This window comes from Hyaena hyaena, unplaced genomic scaffold, assembly GCF_003009895.1.
Source record: "Hyaena hyaena isolate Hyena2069 unplaced genomic scaffold, ASM300989v1 scaffold_2587, whole genome shotgun sequence".
NCBI lineage: Eukaryota > Metazoa > Chordata > Mammalia > Carnivora > Hyaenidae > Hyaena > Hyaena hyaena.
The window spans coordinates 7,009-18,078 of record NW_024083228.1 but is presented as its reverse complement, the minus strand read 5'-3'; the positions used below and the strand labels follow the sequence as shown (position 1 = coordinate 18,078).

The window sequence follows — 11,070 nt, the reverse complement described above, 5'->3', positions numbered from 1 at the left end:
TTGTTCCTCAGTAATACCTGAAAATATGACACCCTGGAACATTTCGCTTTCAACATTTCCTCTTTCAACTTTCTCCTCTCTGTTATAGTGTCCCATTATACACTATATTACGCACTTAGATATGTGCCCATATTCTTGAATTACCCTTACTTTGGTGAAGACTGTGTTCATATAATGACTAACGAATGCCAAACATATAAAACAACAAAAATGGACAACAGTTCTCCTGATTGTACCAAATATTTAATTTGCCTGAGTAAACCAGGCAAATTAAAAGTACCTCATAACAAACACATGGAGCTTAATGAAAAGTATAGGGTGCAGTTTTGTCATGCTTTAAGAGAAATAGTGCAGGGGGTAGAGAGAGAGCCCACAGTCAAAGTTCCTTTGCATAGCATGGATTATCATTGTGGAGCAATCTTTTTTTCTCCAATGGACACATTCTCTTCTTTTTGTGGAAGCTTTGGCCATAGTGGGAGAGTGGAAGATGACCCCAACCCGATCTATAGAACACACAACCTGAGGCTCATTTGTTATTCGGTTATGCACTTAGGCCCATCTCTGTGTCATCTTCTTAGACTTAAGCTCTCTAAAGTCTTATGCAAGAGAATGTTAACATCTTTGGCCACAGTATTGATGAATTTCAAATGTAGAAAGTAGATTTTCAGAAACTGGACGAGAGTAGATGGGAAGTATCCATTCATCAAAGAATGGCTTTAAGCACACTTCATGGCCTTGGCTACTATGCTGTCCTTCTTCAGAAGTAACTAGAAATTCAAGCACTTGGTGAAACTCTTGATCGCTTTCAAACAACATGCCCAGTTTCCTGGTAATCCTTTTGACGGTCTTCTCATCCAAACCAGAATGGCTCTGGTAAAGATCCAAGCACTTCTCCTGCTGGAGTTGAAAGTGAAAGCTGATGATTTCAGGGAATCCAGACAGATATTTTCTTTGAAGAATGCCTTTTTCATCTCAGTGGAAGCATCAAACAAATTGGCCAACAGAAGCACAAAGATGTAGTGCTTATGAACAGGGGTCTCCTTCAGCAGGATCTCCTCCAGTCTTGGGAAATCAAGGCCATTCAGGTCAAAGTTGGAGACCAAGAGGATGCACGACTTAGGCACTCTGATTTTGCTTAGATTAGACAGGTAGTTCTCTCATGTCTGTTGAAGAACTCTCTCCCCTTTTAAGGACATGGCCTTGTTTTTCTACCCATTATATAAATCATTGTTCACCTTGGTTCTAACAAAGTAGAACTTTTTGCCTACCTTCTTGATTTTAGGTGGCCAGAAAAACATCATTGAGGTTAAACCATGAGGAAGAAATGATGGTGAAGAAGACATACTTAGCAAATCCCACCATTTCTAGATATGTATGTGGAAGGAACTTGAGGGTTCCAGTTCCAGACGTGTTCCAGAAGATCACACTGGGATATTTTGGATGTTGGCAGGGTTTGCTGTTGTTTTCTTGCTGGTCTCTACAGCAGTGACACTAGCAAAACCCTCCACTTCATAACTATGACCTCACAGATCGTTGATGAAAGCGTACTTCCCAGTCCCAGATTCTCCAAACACAGCCACATCCAGAGGAGTGTTTTCTGCTTCCACAAGTGATTCGTGAGTTATGTCAGCCACACCTTCTAGACTGGTCTCTTTATGGGCTGCTTGAATTCTAGCAAAGGTTTCTGGAGACAGAATCACCGTACCTTCCTGAGTAATGTGATGATATAGTCACAGAGGAACTTATATGAAGAGGCAAGGCTAAACATGGAAAATGAGATGAGATAATGGAAGCAGAGTTTGGAGTGAAAATCCAGAAACATGTAAAATGAAAGAAAGACCACAAGCTAGAGAATTCTGGTAACTTCCAAAAGCTGGAAAAGACAAAGAAATGGATTTAGTAGGTCTGATTCCGCAGGAAACTCCAGGAGAACCAGTCCTACTAACACCTCGACTTTATCTCCTTTAAGATGTATTTTAGGGGTGCCTGGGTAGCTCAGTCGGTTGGGCGTCTGACTTCAGATCAGGTCATGATCTCACCGCTTGAGGGTTCAAGCCCCTCAGAGCCTGGAGCCTCTTTGAGATTCTGTGTGTGTCTCTCTCTCTGCCCCCTCCCTCCCCGTGGCATTCTGTCTGTCTGTCTGTCTCAAAATAAAGAAACATTAAAAAATTTTTTAAAAAGATTTATAGGGGCGCTTGGGTGGCTCAGTCGGTTAAGCATCCGACTTCGGCTCAGGTCATGATCACGCGGTCCGGGGGCTCGAGACCTGTGTCAGGCTCTTGCTGACAGCTCAGAGCCGGAAGCCTGTTTCAATTCTCTGTCTCCCTCTCTCTCTCTTCCTCCCCTCCCCAGCTCGTGCTCTGTCTCTCTCTGTCTCAAAAATAAATAAACGTTAAAATAAATAAATAAATAAATAAATAAATAAATAATTTACAAAAGATATTTTAAACATCTCCCCTCTAGAACGATAAGCTAATAAATCTAGATTATTGTGTTAAGCCACTAAGTTTGTGCTGATACCCTACACAGCATTGAGAAACTAATGCAGACACCCAGTAAACATTCTGCTTATTTGAAATTTTTGTACAACTTCCTCATTTAAGAAAAAAGGAAGAAATAAAAGAAGAAGCGTCTTTATACTATGGTTCTTTCTTCTTCAAAGAGAATGGCATGAGAAGCTGAATGAAACCTTAGTTCTCTACGCCAGAATTACACCTCAACCTTCCAGGCACAAGGCCAGTGTCCCATCATGGCAGGTGCACAGTATGCTTACTCCATGACTCCAGAGAGAAAAGAGGATTCTGATGTCAGAGACCGTGAAAGTTTCCACCAACACAACAGAAAAATGCTGAGCCTACTGAAGTTCTCCCTGGAACTCCTGGCACGCGAACACTCCCCAGGCCCGTCCTCCCTGGGAAATGCAGGTCCTACATGCTTCTGAGGTCACTGTAGCGAGCAAGGAGCTGGAGAGCCCCTGTCCTGCCTGGCTAAAGTATGAAAGACAGCAGGAAGGACAAGAAACAGGAAGATTTGGCTGATAGATGAGGGCCCACATTTACAGGACATGAAAGCGAAACCATTGTTCCTTCATAGAACAAACAGTTCCAGGAAAAGAAACAAAAGGTGGTTTGACTTCAGGAGACTCAGGGAGTAGGAGGAGGGCAGAGAGACACCAGAGGCCATGGGAGGTGAGTCTCCAACAAAACCTGAGGCCATGTAGCAAGACTCCCTTGAGAGCTCTGCGTACAGGGAAGGAGGCTGTGAGCAAGTTTTCAAAACTTCCAGTGAATGAGAAAAACATTTCCTATCAGAAAGGAGAGGGGCTATAACTTTTCTGTCTTTCTGTTTTTTCTGTTGATAGTAGCCCTGTTGCTGGCTGCCATGTTCTCACACTTGGGCATAGATGACCCTGGCGGGTCATGAGGTCATCTCTGATAAACAACTCCAACATCAAGAGGGACTTTGTGGAAATTTGACCATGCAATAGGGTGAGGACACAGAGAGAGGGAGGAAGAGCCTGGATCTAAGATTTACATGGAAGATCAAGAGGAAAATACCAAGATTTCTTTAGAAGAACAGAGAATGATTTGATGTATCAGGTTGATTTCTTTCAATGCTTTAGTACATAAGACAGTTGGATGTTGGTACAAGGATAGACCAGGTGACCCACAGAAAGGAACACAGAGCGGTGTATAGGATTCAGGCATGTGTGGAATTTTTTTGCATGGGAGAGTTAAGGGGATGTCATTGAGGGTAGAAGGCACTATCTAGTAAGTGGAGCTCACAAATTGGTTCTCCATATGGACAGAGGTTACTGAATCTCTACATACATCACTTATTATAATTAACTCATATGGTTATATAAGAACTAAAATTTAAATGGAAGCTGTTGAATAACATATAACTGTTCTTAGAGAAAGATTTCTTAAACAAAATGATACCTGTTACGGATACCAAGATGACAGCTGCAGTGTGATACTTTTGATTACATTAAAACAAAAAGCTTCTCTTCATGAAAACTAATGTAAAAGGAAGTTGAAAAATCTCCACACATCTGGAGAAGATATTTGCAAAAATTTAGTCAACTAAAGATCAATAGAAAGAAGGTATTTTAAAAATCTGAAAATCATTGAGACACGTAGGTGGCTCAGTCGGTTAAGCGTCTGACTTTGGCTCAGGACATGATCTCCTGGTTTGTGGGTTTGAGCCCCACATCAGGCTCTGTGCTGACAGCTCAAAGCCTGGAGCTTTCTTTGGATTCTGTGTTTCCCTTCTCCCTGCACCTCCCCCACTTTCACTGTCTCTCTCAAAAACAAACATTAAATTTTTTTTTAATTTGAAAATCAGGGCACCAGCGTGGCTCAGTTGGTTAAGCTTCTGACTCTCTTTCAGCTCAGGTCATGATCTTACAATTTCATAGTTCAAGCCCCACATAGGGCTCTGTGTGGGCAGTGCAGAGCCTGCTTGGGATTCTCTCTCTCCCTGTCTCTCTGTCTCTTTCTCTCTCTTTCCCCTTCCTTCATTTGTCCTGTCTCTTTCAAAATAAATAAATAAACTTAAAAAATAAAAATTAAAAAAACTTTAATTTGAAAATCACTAAGGAAAAGTGAAACAATCCCAGAGGAATGTGGGCAAAAGATATGAACAGAACTTCTCAGAAAAATAAATATGATTGGGGGAAAAAATAGAAAAGGGCCACAGATTAACTAGGATGAGACAAATGCACATCAATACACTAAGAGAAAACATTGGTTTGGAAAATTTAAACAGTTGAATAGCACCAGGTTTGGTGAGACTGTAGATGGATAGAATCTCTAAAACGTGGCTACTGGGAATGTAAGTCAATACAATCACTTTGAAGAAACAATATGGTTAAATCTTATAAATTGTATATCATGCACATCAGGAGTCAGCATTTCCACTCCTCAGACTACACCAAAGAGTCACTCTGCAAAAATGTGGAAGAGACATATGGACGTGTGCTCCTAGAAGCAATCTTCATAATTAAGAGAGAGAGAGAAAGAGAGAGAGAGACAGGGGATAGCCATCCACAGAGAATGGATAAATAAGTTGACATACACATCGTTGAAAGGAATGAACCATCGGTTTAAAGTAAAGAAGTAATCCTTTAGCATAGTGTTGAGATTAAGTATTAAGAACCAGTAGAACCCACATAAAATTGTTTCAAGAAAATTAAACAATATATTTTTAGGCATGCATATGTAAGTAATAACACAACAAATAAAAGGAAGGAGTCATAAACAGTACTTCATGAAATTGTTGCCTGACGGCTCTGGACAGAACTGGAGTAAACAGGAGCACGGAGGGAGGTATAAGTTGTTACAGATGTTCTATTTCTTTGCATGATTGTTCAGTGTATAGGTCGTTGTTGTATTACACAAGAAAATAAAAGATTTACAAAAGAGAAACAGGTATTTTCAGATTCTTCCTGTGTATATTCTTTTGTCAGTCATGGATCTCCCCATCCTGCCATATTTTGGAGACATCAGAGAAATATCCTCTGTCTTACATAGACAATCAATGCAGTGATGGGAGAAAGACTGAGAAATAACTCAGGGAGGAGTCAGGGGACAAGAGAGACTGAAATTCCAGGTAGAAACAACTGCAACGCTAAGATGCAAGCTCACATATGAGTGATAACTATCTGTGGATGCAGATGAAAACACACAGACAACCAATTACAGTCCTCAGTAGTAAGGTAGGGAATACCTCTGGGACTCAGGTACTCTGGCAGTGATGGAGCTCTGTGTAGTGAGTGACAGAAAGCTCCCACTCAGGGACTTCCGAGGGCTGGGCTGCTCCCAGAAGTGTGTGAGAATTGCTCTGGGGCTGTTTGATTGGGTCTGGCTTGCTGTGCCCACAGCACCCAGTGGGCTGGGGCCTGATGCCCCTGTATACACGTTTCAGAGTCCAGAGTCAGACTTGCTATTCCTAAGTCAACGTTAAGAAATCAGGAAGTATGATTTATGCAGACATTGTTACATTCCCTCTGTTCAGAGAATAGGAAAGCAATTGATTTTTATGCCCAGAGAAGTCCTGCCTAGGCAGACAGAAAAATGGCTGAACCTGAGATTAACAAATATGCCCCTCAGGTAGGAGGGACCATTTGGGGCTCACTCACATTGATATGCCCCTTGGGATGCTGGGAACAGACACAGTTCAGACCTGTTGACCACCTACCTCCGTGTCAGACAAAGAAGGTCAGTCCAGAGTCTTTTTTTCTGGAGATCATCGGAGATAGAAGGCCATTCCCAGCCCTTATTGTTGTCCTAAAGGGATAACACATCCCGTGCAACAGGCTTGATCCTTTTCTTCTCAACTTGCTAGCTGTGCTTTTCTGACACAAGGAAGGGATCAAGGGTTGTGATGCCTCTCTCAGTCTCTTGGCTGCATAAGAGTTTTCTACCTTGTTATGTACATTTGCAATCTTGGCAGGCACTCTGTAAGGCAGACTTTATCACCTTGTCGCAGTCACAAGACCCCTCCCTGTGTCTCCTGACTACAAAAATACTGTTTCTTTCCCTTCTGCTCCCACATGAGAATGAAGACCTGAGCATCACCGAGAGGTTAAGCAGCTGCCCAGAGTCATCCAGTCAGTAATGAGCAGTGATGGGCTCAGACCCTTACTTGGTGATGGAAGGTGCATTGACACCATGTGAGGTCATAGCTAGGGTCAGAAAGAAAAACCATTGTGGATGTAGGATCTGCACTCTGATCTCAGCAGGTGTAGGGCAGGAAGCCCTTTAGGTGGGCATGTCAGGAAACCACAGAGAACAAATTTATAGGCAGTGTGTGAACCCTTCTGAGGGGCTCCCTTCACAGGGCTGAATATGGGCTTCTTACTGGTCTGGGCACTGACATCAGAAGATATGGCTCAGTTGAGAGGCTTCAGGGCAACTCCACACCCCCAGTCAGGCTGAGCTCTGTGCAAACTCCACAGTGAGGATCAACTTGTGGCTCCTCCAGACCCTGCCTTCCAGGAGGGAAGTATACCCAACGCACCCCGGTTTTTGAGACTTGAGTCATATCTGGAAATAGTCATATCTAAAATTGGCCTTCCCTTGAGTTCCCCTCTGCTGGGGCTGGGGGCTTGCCACTCACCACCTATATCCAGAAATAATGGAGCACTGAGCAGCAGAGTCATTAGAGCAGAAAACCCTACAAACTTCACTGTCCTTCTCACCTTTTCTTTTTGCCTTCTCTCGAGGCTCTTCCTATGACAACCCCAGCCTAATACAAGTCTTATACATTTTCTGGAGCATCCTGAGCCTGGAACAAGTTTTGAACTGTTCCTGGGTAAAGTGTGTCTGCCTGAGAGCTGAACGCTTCCCCTGGGAGGAGTAACTTGCTAGAAGGATCACTGATAACTGCCTGAGCATGGTCACCCTCTGCCTTTTGGAGCAGGTACATGAGAGAGCTCCTGCTTGGCTAATAATCCTGCTAGGATTAAAGGTGAATTAAAGGTGAATCCTGACACTAGGGCAGGGGAACTTTGGGACTGGCTTGTCCATTTCAGGGAGTCTTCAGGGAAGAGGCTCCCCTTGATATTCTGCAAGGACAAAATTTACCCCCCAAACTCTGGCTGTTGCCAAACCATCCAGTCCTCCAGTGTGGAGGCAATGTGCCTCTCATCATCTTCTCAGGGTAGTTCTGGTTTGTTTAGCACCATGTCCATTGAGTATGTGGAGGTTTGTTATACTTTCCTAGAATAAATGGGAATATCGGTTTTACCTTAGAGTTTCCCTATGATGTTTAGATGGGGAACACACCTGCGGCTTTGACTTACATTGAGTACTGTGCTGACAAAAGTTCTTGACACTATGATATGTAGTGTTGAAGATCGATTCAAGGTACATTTGAGGGGAGTTCTCTGTGCCTCTTGGATTTCAATATCTGTTTCCTTCTCCAGATTGGGGAAGTTCTCTGCTATAATTTGTTCAATGACTCCTTTATTTTTCTTTTTAGTTGTTTAACTTTATTACTGTTGCACCATTTATACTATTACATATAATTTCAATGCATCCATTGTACATTTTTTTGTTTTTTATTTTAACTTAATTTTTTTTCCAGTTTCCAATGACTGATGTGTTGGTGCCTGTGACACAGAATGGAAAAGAAGCCAGAACTGCAATGAATGCAGACTTTTTTTTTTTTTTTTTCGTTTCCACTGACCAATAAACAGAATTACATGGGCACCCAACCACGGACATGCATTCACTTGTCATGAGATATCTAGGGAGGCTAAGAAGGATGAGAAAATGCTTTTTACTCCCAAAATCCCTGAGGAGGAAGAATGGAGTCTTGGCATCGAGATACATGTGGACAGGCTAAGAGGGCTGTCTGAAAGTTGGTATTCATCCACAATGTTAAAAAAAATCATAATAAGAAAAGGTGTAAATTAAAAAGAAAACACAGGAAATACTGCTATCGGAAAGATCTGATTACCTTGGCAGAGGCCCTGTGGGCAGAATCAAACGTATCACTCCGAACCCCCTTGCAGAAGATAAGATATTCGGATCCTGGAGGCGGAGTGCATGTAACAGCAGTTCAGGCACAAAAATTGTACTGTACTTTCAGACACTGATCTTTAAAATCCAGGACTGATTGGTAAAGTTAACTGAAGGTATATTAGATATTCCCCACAAAAATACTATCTGGATTCTCCCCACTCCCTCCCTCCTTCGATTGGACAACATCCTTTTTTTTTTTTTTTTAATCTTGGGCAATACATATCATTACTTAGGATTTGAAACGAGTTAGTATAGGAGAGAGAGAGAGACACCGAGAAAAAAGACAGGCAGTGGAAGTAGACTTGGTTTCCATAGGCTGTCCCTATTACTCATTGACTGCTACGGTTTGCTAGGAGCTGACAGGTGCCTTGGCCACCTTGACCTGTCCGTGGGCGCTGTGGGGCCTGGGGCTTGGCCAATGAACTGGGTGCTTCCGTGGCTGCGGGGCTCTCCTTGGACAACGGCGCAGCCTCAGTGACTCCTTAAGTGCCTTTCCCTCTTTCTTCCTCTTCTGGAATTCCTATGAATGTATATTGTTCCATTTGATTGTATCACTCAGCTCTCGAACTCTCCTTTTGTGTTCCTGGATCAGTTTATCTCTCTTTTTCTCAGCTTCCTCTTTTTCTATAATTGTGTCATCTAATTCACCTATTCTCCTTTCTACCTCTTCAATTCGTGCATTGGATGCCTCTATTTTATTATGCACCTCATTTATAGCATTTTTTTAATTCATCACAACTGTTTTTAAGCTCTATAGTCTTTGTAGTAATAGTTTCTCTGATGTCTTCCATGCCTTTTTTGAGCCCAGCGATTAATTTCATGACTATTATTCTAAATTCTTGTTCAGTTATGTTGCTTATATCTGTTTTGAGTAGTTCTTTAGCTGTCATTTCTTCCTGGATTTTCTTTAGAGTACAGTTCTTCCATATCATCATTTTGGCTAGCTTTCTGTCTCTTGTTAGTTTTAAAAGCTTGTTATGCACTTTGCCCCTGTGAGTAATGGTGTATTACAGTAGGCTCTTTGACTGTCCAGGGCCTGTCTGTTCAGGAAGTGTTCTTTGAATGGTTTCTCTTGGTCTGTCTTGTTGAAACTTTGGTTATTTTATGTCCCTACTCATAGTGGTATTTGGGACTCTTCACCATGTGTACTTTGGTTTGTTTCTTGAGGTAGGCCTATAAGGTTGTTATCTCAGTGGACTCTGTGTCTTTTTCCTCCCAAACTCCTGTGATTCTGTACAGGTTCCTATGGCTTTAGGCCTTCTGTTTGAAAGATGGGGGCGAGTGAAATGTATGGAGCTCCTACTTCTCTGCCATCTTGCCTCGCTCTCTCAAAACACAAAGTCTTAAAGGATCAACATGGTGCAGATCTGCACCCCTCTGGAGTAGATCGTCTCAGCCCTACTGATAAGAGGCCTTTTGTTGACACTGGCAGGTTCTTTTGTCCTTGAGTAAGCAATAAATCCTATTCCAAAAGTACTCCAGGAAGAGTACTATTGTCTCCCATTGCACCCCAGAGATCTCTACACCATATCATCCACTCTGGGGCCAGCTCCCTCCTCCCCCCAAGAGTGTGCACCATGGCTCTTCTCTGGAGAAAGTGACACACTTCCGAAAGTGTTTTTGGGCTCAGGGTTTGAGCTACAAACATTGTTTAAAAAAAGGAATGGATAGGGCACCTGGGTGGCTCAGTTGGTTAAGCGTCCGAATTTGGCTCAGGTCATGATCTCAAAGTTCGTGGGTTCGAGCCTCGCATCAGGCTCTGTGTTGACAGATAGCTCAGAGCCTGGAGCCTGCTTCTGATTCTGTATCTCCCTCTCTATCTGACCCTCCCCTGCTCACGCTGTCTCTCTCTCTCTCTCAGAAATTAATAATAATAAATAATAATAAAAAGAACGGATACACTCAGTATTTCTTGCTCCTTAGTCTATGGTCCAGAGAAGTTTTCCTCTTGTGCTGACTCAATGCTACACTTTCTCAATCCCTCTTTCTCTCTCCCTTTTGTCTCTTCACAAAACGGTTTCACTCCCCTCCATGGCTCTGGCATTTTGTTCTCCCCAATTCTCATCCAGAAACCTCACATCTGCCAAGTTGTCTCCCTCCCACTGTGGAGATCCTTCTGCTGTTCTGCAGATCTATTTCCTGGGTGTTTCAAGTAATATGACCTCAATAAAGTTGTGTTTGAGAGATGAGGAAATCCCTCTACTTCTCCACCATCTTAACTCCTCCCATAATTGATCTATATCACAGACTCGTTGCTTTGCCTCATCAGTCCTCACTGTCATGGCATCCATTCATGATTTTATCTTGGCTATAGCACTTTAAATTTCAACCTAAGTTTTGGTTCTTTTATCTATGCAGAATGGAATTCTCTGGCATCCTCTATGTTTTTTAAAACCCCAGCTAGTACCCTTATAATTGTGATTTTAAATTCTAGTTCAGACATCTTATATCTGTGTGATTAAATACCTGGCCATGAGTTCTGTTGTCTGTTCTTTCATAAAAGTAAAATGGATCTATCGACAGGATCATATGGTTTTTA

General features: G+C 42.4%; 1 pseudogene; it reads right to left on the bottom strand.

Moving 5' to 3' along the window:
- Nucleotides 1–270: 270 nt before the first annotated feature.
- LOC120227625 lies at nucleotides 271–1,718 on the bottom strand (annotated as a pseudogene).
- Nucleotides 1,719–11,070: the final 9,352 nt, after the last annotated feature.